The sequence below is a fragment of the Lathyrus oleraceus genome, chromosome 7, assembly GCF_024323335.1.
Source record: "Lathyrus oleraceus cultivar Zhongwan6 chromosome 7, CAAS_Psat_ZW6_1.0, whole genome shotgun sequence".
Classification (NCBI taxonomy): domain Eukaryota; kingdom Viridiplantae; phylum Streptophyta; class Magnoliopsida; order Fabales; family Fabaceae; genus Lathyrus; species Lathyrus oleraceus.
Genome location: NC_066585.1, coordinates 393,635,636 through 393,648,700, shown reverse-complemented (window position 1 = coordinate 393,648,700; position 13,065 = coordinate 393,635,636).

The following is a 13,065-nucleotide window of genomic DNA, read 5'->3' as shown; positions in this document are numbered from 1 at the left end:
ACCGAAGATGAATGTGGTTGTTGAAGCTGCTAACAAGAATATCAAGAAGATTATCCAGAAGATGGTTGTTACATACAAAGATTGGCATGAGATGCTGCCATTTGCTTTGCATGGATATCGTACATCTGTCCGCACTTCAACAGGGGCAACCCCTTTCTCTCTTGTTTACGGCATGGAGGCTGTTCTCCCTGTAGAGGTGGAGATCCCATCAATGAGAGTCTTGATGGAAGCCAAGTTGACTGATGCTGAATGGATTCAGAGTCGTTATGACCAACTGAAATTGATTGAAGAGAAGCGATTGACTGCCATGTGCCATGGTCAGTTATATCAGCAGAGAATGAAGAAAGCATTTGATAAGAAGGTCAAACCTCGTGTATTCCGGGAAGGTGACCTTGTGCTCAAGAAAGTTTTGTCTTTCGCGCCCGATTCCAGGGGCAAGTGGACTCCAAACTATGAAGGTCCATATGTTGTCAAGAGAGCCTTTTCAGGCGGAGCTTTGATGCTTACAACAATGGATGGGGAGGATTTCACTCGTCCTGTGAATTCAGATGCAGTCAAGAAATACTTTGCCTAAAAAAGAAAAAAAGAGTAAAAGAAAAACAGAATAGCTCGCTAAGTTGAAAACCCGAAAGGGCGGCTTAGACAAAAATGAGCGTCTCGGTGGAAAACCCGAAAGGGTGATCCAGGCAAAAATGAGCGTCTCGGTGGAAAACCCGAAAGGATGATCCAGGCAAAAATTAGAGACATTGAAAAAAAGAATATCTGCATCCCGCTAGATTGAGTACCTCACCCTGGGGCAATCTAGGCAAAAATTAGGGATTCGGCAAGTAATTGCATCCTGACAAGACTTTCTGTTCCGCAGCTGTCCTTTCATCAGAGATTCTCGATTCGTCGTCAACTAAAGCTTCGAATACATCGAATTCAAATTGATAGAGAAAGGATCATTATGTTCAATGTAGCCCTCTTCCAATATATATCACTGATTTCAAATTTGTACAGATCTATGGAGTCTTGCCATTTGCAGGCTACCGTTCCATCAAATCAATTTGAGCTTTTATCCAATTATTTGCACTCTTATTTGTTTCAATTCAACAAATGTTTTGCATGTTTTAATTGATAAAATATCATTGTTTTAAACAAGTAAATTTTTCAAATTTTGTTTTAAACAAAGTGAACATTCACAATGATGAAAGGATACTTAAGAATTTCTCAGTGCTCTCTCAAGGGTGGCGTGACTTCTATTAGGGTAAGACATTTGTTCATATTCCTGGCATGGTTGTATCCTCTTTATCCAGATTGTTGGTGGGGTTGTTCCCTAAGCAGAGTGTTTGTTGAGAGCTTCACAATCCCCTCCAACAATATTCTCTCCTTAGCATGGGTGCTTTCCTTTTGGAAGATTCGGTAGTTGGTGGGTTGACATCCTGGTACTTCGTCTGTTTCCTCAGTATAGTCGCCAGTGGAGTTGTTGGCATGAGGTACTTCATCTATGCTATCTTTCTCCATCAGAGTGCTTGTTGAGGTTTTCACCTCTTATCCCTTCAGCAGAGCAGTGATTATTTCCTCCTCAGCAGTGGGTAGTTTCTCCTTGGAAGGTTCAGCATTTGGTGGTTGATCCCCAGCTCTCCTTCTCTTCCTCAGATAATTCTCCAGTAGGTTTGTGGTACGGTGGATTGTGTTTGTTTTCCTGCAGAAGTTTCGTTATTTCTCTGCAGTATCCCCAACAGAGTTGGTTTCCTCAACAGAGTTGCTTTTGTGGCAGTTCCTGCCTGTTGTAAACTTTTGTTCCTTAGTTGGGTTGTTTGGCGATCTATCATTCATAGATTTGGTTGATTTCCTGATGCTTTTGATCCCCAGTAGAGTGGCTTGTGGCAGAATCTACTTGTGTGATCTATTTTCTCTCAGTGTGGGTTTATCCCTAATGGAGTGGCTGGCAGTGTCCCCAGTAGAGTTGCTTATGCGTCTAGATTCTACTGGCACGTTCTGTTCTATTCAGCAGTTCTTGCTTGTGCAGTGAACTCTTGTTTCCCAGTTGATACTGAGGATCCCCCTGCAGAAATCTCGGGATTTCTCCATTTCCCAACAGATTTGTTTTTTGTGGCAGTTTCCGCCTGTTGTGAACTCTTGTTCCCTAGTTGGGTTGATTGATGATCCATCACTCAGAGATTTTGTGATTTCTTTGATATCTCTGATCTCTTGCTTCCCCGCAGATCTTTGCTTTTTAGCATTCAGATCTCCAGTAGATTGGCTTTCCTTGGATTTTCCTCTGGAAGTGTAGTACCGGGCGTTTGATTCCTGGGCCTGTTTGTGTTAGATATGTCTGTTTTGTCAACATTCATCAAACATAAATTACGCATATTCATGCATACTTTCAACATTCAGATATTCATGATTGCATTTTTTGCCATATATCTTTTGTTTGTTGTCTTCTGCTGACGGTGATGTAGATCTCTCCAATAGATCTTCCCAAGCAGATGTCGGGTGTCTAAATCTCAATATAGAGACAGCCCCATAAGCAGAAAGTGTCTGTCTTTCCTTCTGCAATTCCCCACTGAGATATATCCTCGTGGATGACGGTTTTTTCCGTTTCCTCCCAACACATATATTGGGGTGGATCTTCCTATTGAGTTACATCCTCATTAGGACGAGTCTTGATTCAGTTTGCCTTTTTGGTTTGATCCTGAATTGGCATTTTTCAGCTGTCTCTTGTGCTTCCCTGTGGAATAAATGAATGAATTGCCCAATAACCGGCAATAGTTCATCTTATCCCCAGCGGAATTCGTTTTGGTTTTCTACCCAGTACCCGGTAGTTGTAAATCATGTGTACCTTTTTCCCTTTTGTGGAATACGTGTTTGTGAACATCTTTGTTCCTCAGCAAGAGTCGATGGTTTTCTACCCAGTATTCGGTAGTCGTAAATCCTATTTTTCTTGCTCTCCAGCAGTTGGTGGTTTGTTATAAACCCTATTTTGTTTCCCCGTGCGGAGTTGTGATTCTTTCATTCCCCACGCAGAGAGTTGTTGGTTTTCTACCATGTATTCGGTAGTTACAAACCCTACTTTTATCCCCTAGCAGAGGTAACCTTTGTGGTTCATTCTGGTTGATGGTGGCTTTTGTGGTCTTCTACCTAGTATTCGGTAGTTGTAAATCCTATGTTATTGTTGTCTCCCTAGCGGAGTCTGTGCTTTCTTGTGGATAATTGCCGTATGCTAGCAATTTTATCCTCAACCAGAGTTTTTGGTCTTATACCCCGTATTCGGTAGTTGTAAATCCTAATTTCTCCCTTTTGCAGAGTTAACCTTATTGTTCATCCTAACCGATGATGGTTACTCTTTGTGGTTATCTTCATCCAGTATTCGATGTTGATATTCCCCCTTTCTTCTGGATAATTGCCGTATGCTAGCAATTTTTATCCCCAGCAGATCTTTCCTTGTGGATGATTGCCGGATGCTAGCAATTTTATCCTCAGCGGGTCCTTTCACCGTATGCCAGTGATTTGTTCCCCGGATCATTGATGTTTATCAATGTATCCCCGGTGAGTTCTCTTTCATTTACCCTTTTTGTTTGGTAATGATTGTTGCTCCCCTTGATCGGTCATCTTTATATACCTAGTTTTGGTATCCCGATGCCTTTCTTTTCGGTCGATTTATCCTTTATTAACCCAGTAACCGGTTGTGGATAATCTTCCATGCGAGTATGTTATCCACGTTCTGACGGTAATGGATAATATATCTCATGCACTCTTCAGTCGAAGCCTGTCGTGTTTCCTCGGTCGAGTAAGTTTCGTATTCCTTTGTGGAATCGAATATTTGTTGTTCTCTTGGATAATTGCCGGATGCTTGCAATTTATCCCCTGCGAGTTATCTTTCGTTTACCTTGTTGGTGTTGGTATCGATTGTCTCTCTTTTCGGTCGGTCACCTATTATCTACCCAGTAACCGGTATCCCTGGTGTTCCTTCCATGCGAGTATACTATCTACGTTCTGACGGTAATAGATAATATATCTCATGCGAGTATACTATCCACGTTCTGACGGTAATGGATATTATATCTCATGTGCTCTTTGGGTTTTTTTTTCCCAGCTGAGCAAGATTTGTTTTCCCGTAGCGGAATCGAATGTCCATCCTGTAAGTCGATTTGCTTTTTCAAGCCCTCCTTTCGGATGATGAGTGTTTTGACATATATACCAATTCACGCTTTGGTCGGTCACCTATTATATACCCAGTAGCCGGTATCCCTGGTGTTCCTTCCTTTCTGCTCCCTATTATGACCTTGGTCCCCTGTGGAGTAAGATTTTTCTGAGTTGATGTACCTTTTTCAGGTCTTTCTCAGATGTTTGGTTGATTGATATCTCTCACCCTTATACCGGTCTTAGATATTCATTCTTCATGAGCTTGTTGTTCTTTCACCCAGTACCCGGTGTTTAGATCACATGCCTCTTTGAGTTTGTTACCCAGTAGCCGGTAACACCTCATCTTGCAGTTTTTCTCCAGGAAAGTCTCTTTGTTAGACATTCCCCAGTGGAGTTTCCGTTGTGATTTTGCCCTTTTGCTGTATTGGCGTTCTCCCCAATATATGCAGTTTTCCCCGGCAGGGAGATTCTGTGTGAATTTTTCCCCAGTCCGAGTCCGGATTTTCATCCGAAGTATCCTTCGTGGATAGTTTGAGTCAGCTTGAGTCCTTCCAATGGATGTGTCTTCCTTTGGAAATTTCTTTCCCCAGTTTGAGTCCTTTACTCCCCAGTAAGGTCTCCAGTCCAGTCGTGTCTTGCTCACGCTGTGTCTAATTCTAGTTTCCCCTAATTCAGAATCGTGTCCTGCTCACGCATTCTTTTCTTTTTCTTATCCCCATGAGAGTCCTGTTAGAGTCTCTGGTTCCTGGTGAGTGTATTACTCTGATGGATCGTCTTTTCTTTGTGGACCGGTATTCTCCATAGAGGTTGTTTCTTTTACATGCATACATTTGCATCATGAGGTCTCTTAGGGACCAAAATTTGTCTCATTACTGTTATTTAAGCCCATTCTACCGCATCGAGATGAAGATTTTAACCTTCACTTCTCCCGCTAGAATGACCTTAAATAGGGGCATCTGTAAGACCCTAATTTTGTCCCTAAGATCCCTCATGGCATCATATCATAACATTGCATTGCCTCAAGGATCATTGGACACCTTACTTCCTTCCCTGTAGGTGGGTCATCTTTTTGAGAGGGGTTTTTGATCACCAAGCATGTTTGCATGTGTATATCATTGCTTTTCTTTTAATCACTAACCAAAAGTACAAAAATATGTCATCTAACCTTTGTCTTGCAGATGAAGCATTAACAGGTCAAGGCAATCAAAGGCATTCATTGAGCAATAGATGGTGGTCATTCTTGTGATTTGGACCCCACAATAATTCACAAGAGTTCATATGAGCTATGATGTCATTTTGAAGCAAAATCCCAAGTGGTAGAGGCTTGAATCTCATCAGAACATTGTCAAGACATCTGAAGACCTAGAAAGTCAACTGCAAAGTCAACTGTGGATTTGGATGTGGGAAGTGATTAGAAATACTTCATTCATGTTCAAACAAGTCTAATTTGACATTTCAAACACTCACATTGAAGAATTTGAAGTCAGGTCAAGAATTTCCAAAAATAGCAAGTGACATATAATTTGAACTTTCCAAAAATGGAAAGATTTTGGACCAACTTCCACTCAATATTACATCATCAAGAAGGCTTCAAATGGGTATAACGTTTCAACCAAAGCTCCAAAATGAGTGGTTCTTTTTGCTATATTCTCCTCTTGACCTCTAATTTCCAAATTATGCATCACATTACATGAACTGTCATCACATAATCATTTGTTAATCCATGGTTTTTTTGGAGGGAAATTACAAAATTCAAAATTGGTGCATTGTATGAACTTTTTGCCATTGCCATTGGTTTTAGAAAATGATTTTAAGTGGATTTAGTAGAGATCAAGGTTTGTTGTGCTGAATTCGTGGAAGAAAAGTGCAATTCATGTTCATGAAGGTGCAAATGGAATTTCTGTTTTGAGCTAGATCTGGATCCATTCAAGCCTCAATTACTTCATCAATCTTCATTTCAAGCACTGTGGAGTAGATTTGAACCATTACAAGTTGCAGATCGTGTGAATTCAAAGGCTCTGCACTTCAAGAGGTCACAATTCGAATCTCTTAATTTTAAAATCCATGGCTATATTGTTGTAGATCGTGTTGTCCTGATAAATCTGAGCTTTAAATCGTGTGATTTGGTGCTGTTTTGAGTTAGTTATGGATGTTTGAACATTTGATATGTTGAAATATTTTTCTTCGATCCGAGTTTGTTTTGATGTTTTTGTGTGTTTTGGTTGTTGATCTTGAATGTACATGTCATGATGAATCGAATGGTATATGTCTTGTTAATTTCTGGACATTTTTGTGAAAATCTGGAAAATCCAGATGAAGATCATCATGATCTTCATCTTCAACCTATGAACATTCATCATTTCCTGGTTAGCCACGGTTTTGCTAGGAATTTGCTACGAAAAATGCATCCATTTGCTACAATTCTGGAAATGTGCAGCGCTTAGGGTTTGTGACCAATACGAGGTCGTTTTAGATGGCGCGCGCATATTTGAATCTGGCAATGGATCGATTCCTGCCGAGCGAGTTTTTTCAAATGCCTTGCCATTTTCTTGTTTCCCTCCCATTTTTCATGCCTTGGCTCATTTTTGACTTCAAATTTTTCCATCAACTTACAAAAATCATTATAAATTGAAAAATGCACCAATTTCACTCCAATTTTTTGCACAATGCTCCTTGGTTTGTCTACTTTTTTATCATCATAATTTCCAAAGTTGTGCTTGGCTGGATATTATTTTGTGCTAGAATGATTGATCATAGGTCTTACTTTGACCTTGCCTTGCTTATCCTATCATGAAATGCTTGTCTCTTATCCAATGAATGTAAAATTTTGCATGATGAATCTAGACACCTTGCTTGACATTTTGTTTTTGGTTTGGTATTTTTCCTATGCTCCATTGCTGTTTTATGCTTGTGCTAACTTGGTGTGATAATTTGTGTCACACCTTTGAATGATCAACTTGTACCATGTGATTTCCATACCAAATGATCTCTGATTCTCCTGATTTTTTGTATGTTGATCATGTTAGATTTCTTGAATGTGCATGAATTTTTCCAGATTTATTTGAATCATTTCTGTTTTGATTTGAATTTTTCATTCATGTTGATCACATATGAGCTTTGAAATTGCCTTGAACTTCTTTTAACCATGAAATGTTTTTGGTGATTGATTTTGATGTGAGCCTTTTTAGGACTTGTCAGTAAGTGTTTGAAGTTGCCTCATGTTAAATTTCAGCCCCTGTTTTAAAATTTTTCTCCATCTTTGACCCTAGGATTTGACCTAATGGTTTGTTGCTTACATTTGAGCTTTGACTTCAGGTTAAGCATTCAAGTTCCATAATTGGTGATGCTTCATGATGTGAATATTGATGTTTGCTTGTGATTACTAACATTGTGTGTTTTGTAGGTTGATGCTCACTCATTTGTGTTTGCTTTATGGTTTACACACATTGCACATTGAGATCATCTGTTGTTTATTGATTGTTATCTGTTTGTCTGAGTATTGTGCTGATTTGCTTAGTTGTTTCCACAGGTACCTAAGTTGCTTTAAGTTCATTTGAACTTTGCTTTTGCTTGGTTGCTTAACCACTTAGGTATGATCTCTCATCTTCATGTAGTCTGGAAGACCTACTGTTATTGGTAGGCACCTGTCTGAAGCCCTCCTTAAGAGGCAATGCTTGTGATTGTTTAATTTTGTGCCAAGCAGGTAAAGTCCTCTTATGAGGCAATTGGCAGATAAAAGAGATGTGTAATCCATCTCCTGCTACTCAGGGTGTCAATCACCTTGCTCACACCATGTGTTGATGCATGGTGAATAATAACCCAAGATCTTATAGAGTCCATTTGTGGAGAAGAGTTCCAACTTTCTGAACTCCCACACTTTCCATTAATCAAAGCTCTCCCGAACCAGGGATAAGAGCTATGAGGCACACCCCTCATCTCCATTTCATCTGCTTCACCCTAACTCTCAATGTTAGGGTTAAGAGCACAAAATACCCCATTCCAGTTGGTTGTAAAGCCTAACCTTGCTTGAGCCTAATTGATTGTATATAGTGTGTGCTAATTGACTTGTGTGTTTACTTACTTGATTCATCTGTGCATATTTTCTTGAGTGTGCCCTTGTGCATTTATCATCATTTCTTGTATATCATTTCATAAACATTGTTCATTACTTTGCAACATCTTTGTGTTGATCATTGAGGAATCAATTATAAGTCCACTAACTGGCAGTTGTTTTCCTGTGATATGGTAGGAGACTAGTATAAGTCCATTGATTGGCATCTGGTATCCATGTTTTCTCTTTGTTTTAGGAGACTAGTATAAGTCCATTGATTGGCATCTGGTATCCATGTTTGCTCTTTGCTTTAGGAGATTGGTATAAGTCCATTGATGGGCATCCGATATCCATTTTTGTTTTGTGAGATTGGAATAAGTCCATTGATTGGCATCCGGTATCCATTCACTTTGTTCATCTGTTATTTGCATTGTTGCCTATTCCAAAAGAATCACTTAAATCATCTATATATGATCTCAAGAGGTGAACATCTAAGAAGTTTTACTTCCTCACCCTCCCACCTTTTTGTTTATTTATACCTCCATGTGCATGTTAACCCAAAGCTTGAAAACTATTGTGCAAACATCTTCATTTGTTTTCAAATTAGAAACCTAGGCCTTAGGCCTTTGATTTTTCAAACTTCATTTTCATAATACTTCTTTTGAATTAAATTCTAATCATATCTTGACCACTTTTGTGAATAATCCTAATTGGTTAATTTCACTCATTCAATTGTTTTGTGGCTTTGTCCATTCTTGATAAGTTTCATACATTAGCCATAGGTTTGATTTATCCTAGTTGGTTGATGTTAATCTCACCTTTTGTCCTTAGTGATTGAATTGTAAGACTTCCTTGCTTATTATAGGGTTAACCCCTCACTAGCAAGTTGAAGCTTTTCTCACATGGTGGACTTGTTGTTTGTATAGGTTGAGTTTTCTCCCGTGGATAACGAAAGACCTTAGGGCTTTTGTTTTAAAATCAATTCACCCATATTTTTTGGAAATCTTTTAGCCGAACTACGGCGTTTTGATCCTTACCTTCCATGGAAAGGTACGTAGGCAACGGGTTCATCCGTTCAAACACAAAAATGATAACTTGTATATTCTTTTCTCATCCCTTCAATCCATGTTTGCACAATAAATATTTCATAAACAAATAACATTTCGTACAACAAGTTGTGAAAAGGGCTCCCTAGGAGTACCTAGGACGTTTTGGGTGCCTAACACCTTCCCATTGCGTAATTAACCCCTTACCCAGATCTCTGATCTTTTCATTTGTTTTCTATGTGTAAAACTTCTTAGGCTTTTGTTCGCTTTTTAGCCATTCCTTTGGATAAATAAAAGTGCGGTGGCGACTCGATTCTTTGTATGCTTTGCTTTTGATTTAGTCAATAAATCATAAAGTGACGAATACACCGCTACACCGGTAATACCTCATTTGTTATTTCCTCAGCTGAGTCCTTAGTGGACATCCCCACCTGAGTCCGGATCTTTATCCGAAGTATCCGTTATGGATAATCTTTGCTGTATTGGCATATTCCCCAATACGTGCATCTTCGAGTCAACTCGAGTCTTTCCATTGATTTATTTCATGGATTCTCGCCGTGTCTCAGCAAGTTTCAAGTCGTGACCTGCTCACGCGTTTTCATCCATTTACTCCCCGATAGAGTCTCTCCCTTATAGAATGAATTATTCATAGGAATTGTCGATTTCCTCCTGATCTTTGCCTTTGTGGATGCATATCCCTACAGAGTTTTACCATTTTGCATGCATATATCTGCATCAAGAGGTCTCTTAGGGACCAAAATTCGTCTCTTTGTTATTATTTAAGCCCATTCTACCTCGTCGAAACGAAGATTTTAACCTTCACTCCTCAGGCTAGAATGACCTTAAATAAGGGCATCTGTAAGACCCTAATTTTGACCCTAAGATCCCTCATGGCATCATAACATTGCATTTGCAAAGCCTCAAGGATCATAAGCATCTTGGTTCCCTTTACCTTTGGGTAGGACCTCTTGTGAGTGGTTTGAGATCACCAAGCATGCTTGAATTGTATATTATTTCTTTTCTTATTTTGTTTACTAACCAAAAGCACAAAAATATGTCACTAACATCTTTTGTTTGTAGCTTGAGCAAACACAAGGTCAAAAGCTTCAAGGAGATCATTGGTACAAAGATATGGTCAAAAGAAGAGGAAAGCAAGCATGGTAATAGTTCCCAAAGCTGCCCTCCATCAAATGTGCTTCCCTAGCACCTGAATTCATCATTTTGATCAAAACAAGTCAAAGGGTTTGAGGTATGTTCCCCAAAGAAACCCTAATTCATCTGTGCACCACAATGCCTTGCTCTTGAAGCAACCTCAGCCCATGATCAAATACAATCAAGGGAAGTTCTTTAACTCATCATTTCATGCATATTTGAACTTATTTGAGTGTCCTCAATCATCAATTCATCAAGATATGAGTCATGGACTTGAGAAGTTGATCAGTCAATTCATCTGATTATTTTGAAATGCACTGAGACCTAACTTCTTATGTGTTGGTCAAATGGAGATGATCCCAAAAGAACAAATGTTCTTAAGGACAATATGAACAATGTTCATGTTCATCAAAAATTGATTTGAAGCTTGGAAGATCATATCCCATTCCAAGACATTATAGGTCATTTTGACTGAAACCCTAATTTTGGGTCAACTTCCCAAGGACATAACTCATTCATTTTTTATGATTTTGAGATGTAATAAAATGAATTGGAAATCTTAAGATGTCTACTTAAAATGTTATGTTGAACACAATTTCAAAATCGCAAAGGAAATACATGTGATAATGCAAAACATTATAGGTCACTTTGGACCAAATGCATTGAAAGGCAAAAGAGTCCAACTTCATGTGCCCATAAATCTTTCATCAAAAATCCAAATGATGAAAATTTTAAGTCCATTTTTATTGTATTGAAAAGATATACAACTTTTAAGTTGGAGGTTTTTTCATTTAAAGTTTGCATCATCAAAACAGAGGGGCTTGAACATTGGCCAAATTTAGAAACTTTGCCTTTTCATGTTTTGCACCTTGCACTTTAAACTCAAATTTCACCAATTTCCATACTTCAAATGGATTTTTGCCTAACATAACAAATGTTCCTTACATCAAAACCTTTCCAACCATTACTCACATGCTCATGTTTGGATTTGGCAAATGGCATTTTCGAAGAGGAGAAGTTTTAGGCATGATTATGCATGACATTTTGAAACTCATTATACAAGCTTGTGCATTGCTAATTCCACGACCATTTCAGCTCAGTTATGATTTAGAGTGCATTTGGCATTGAATTTGGGCCTTTTGAATGATCATGCAAGCCCATGTAAGGAAGTTCCAATTCCATGCACACGACTTTGATCACACTTACCTTGCCTTTCCATCTATAAATAAGAGCCTCACTCCATTGAAATTGGATCCATGAATCAATTTGAAATGCTGCTTAACTGAAAACCGAGCCACACCTAAAGGAACTATTCCAATTTTCTTCAATTTCTCAGATCTGAAATTCAACTAAATCAGGTTGAATTTCTATATCTAAAGTTCCTAGACCTCTCTCTCATACTCCATTGATCTTCTGTTTGGCCAAAGGAAGCAAGGAAGCAAGCTCAAATCTCCAGAATTCAAGGTTGTTCCTCAATTGATTTTTTCTTCGAAACTCACCATTTATTAATCTATTTGCTTGGATTTTGTGTTGGTTGAAGTCCTCTTCATTGAGGAAATTGTTTTGAATGCTCAATTGTTGAAATCCATGAAGTTCATGATGAACACCATCAAGCTTCGATCTTTGATTTCTCTCTTAATAGAAATCTAGAGTGGAAGTGGATGGTATAGGAGTGATGTACATCACTTCCTCTTTCGATTGATGCCTGGATCGCGTGTTTTGGCGCACATTTGCTCTTCTGCAAATTTGAGGCTTTGGTACACCATGGAAGCGCGCATGTGGAGCGTCTGATCAACCACGTCAATTAATGAGGCTTGATCAGACGCTCCTTGTTTTTTTGATTTTTTGATTTTTTGATTTTATTTCTTTTATTCCCATTATTTTCAAAAATTCATATCTTCTTCATTTTAATTCCAAAAAATATGGGACCAATTGCATTCTTCCCCAAATAAATTCTAGTTCCTAATTTTGATTTTTAATATTTTTTATTTTGTCATTTGATATTTTTTGTGAATTTTCTCTTTTCTGGCTATTTTTAATTCATTTTAAATAGTTTTTGATATTCAAAAAATACAAAAATATTTTCCTAACCTTTTTGAATGATGATGGTTCTATGAAAAATATTCTCATCAATTTTTTAATTGATTTGAGATTTATTTGAGATTTTAGTTCAATTAGGTTATTTTTTATTCATTTTTAATTGATTAAAAATAGTTTCTGACATTTAAAAATTGTGAAATTTTTTGTCAAACTTTGTTTGACCTTATTGAACTTAGGATAAATCACTTGAACCTTTCAAGGTTGATTTGAAGTGATTTTGAAGTTTGACCTTCCTTTTATTTTTAATTCAAGTTTATTTTTATATTAAAAATGCCAAAAATATTTTGCTTATTGTTTGACCTCCAATCTTCATCTCATTTCTGATTTCTCATTGTTTGACTTTGACTTTCAATGTCATTTGGTCAACATACATGGATTGGTACATTTATTTCATCTTATGCACTTTATTTTCCCATTTTCATCTTCCATTATTCATCTCTTTCTTCTTCTTCTTCTTTTTCTTTTTTTTGATCAATGAGTTGAAGGTTGATAAGTTAGCATTGATTAGGGAGACTTAACCTTCCTTGATTCAAATCTAATTCATCTTGATCAATTTATCAAGTGAATGGCTTTGCATTAAGGATAGGT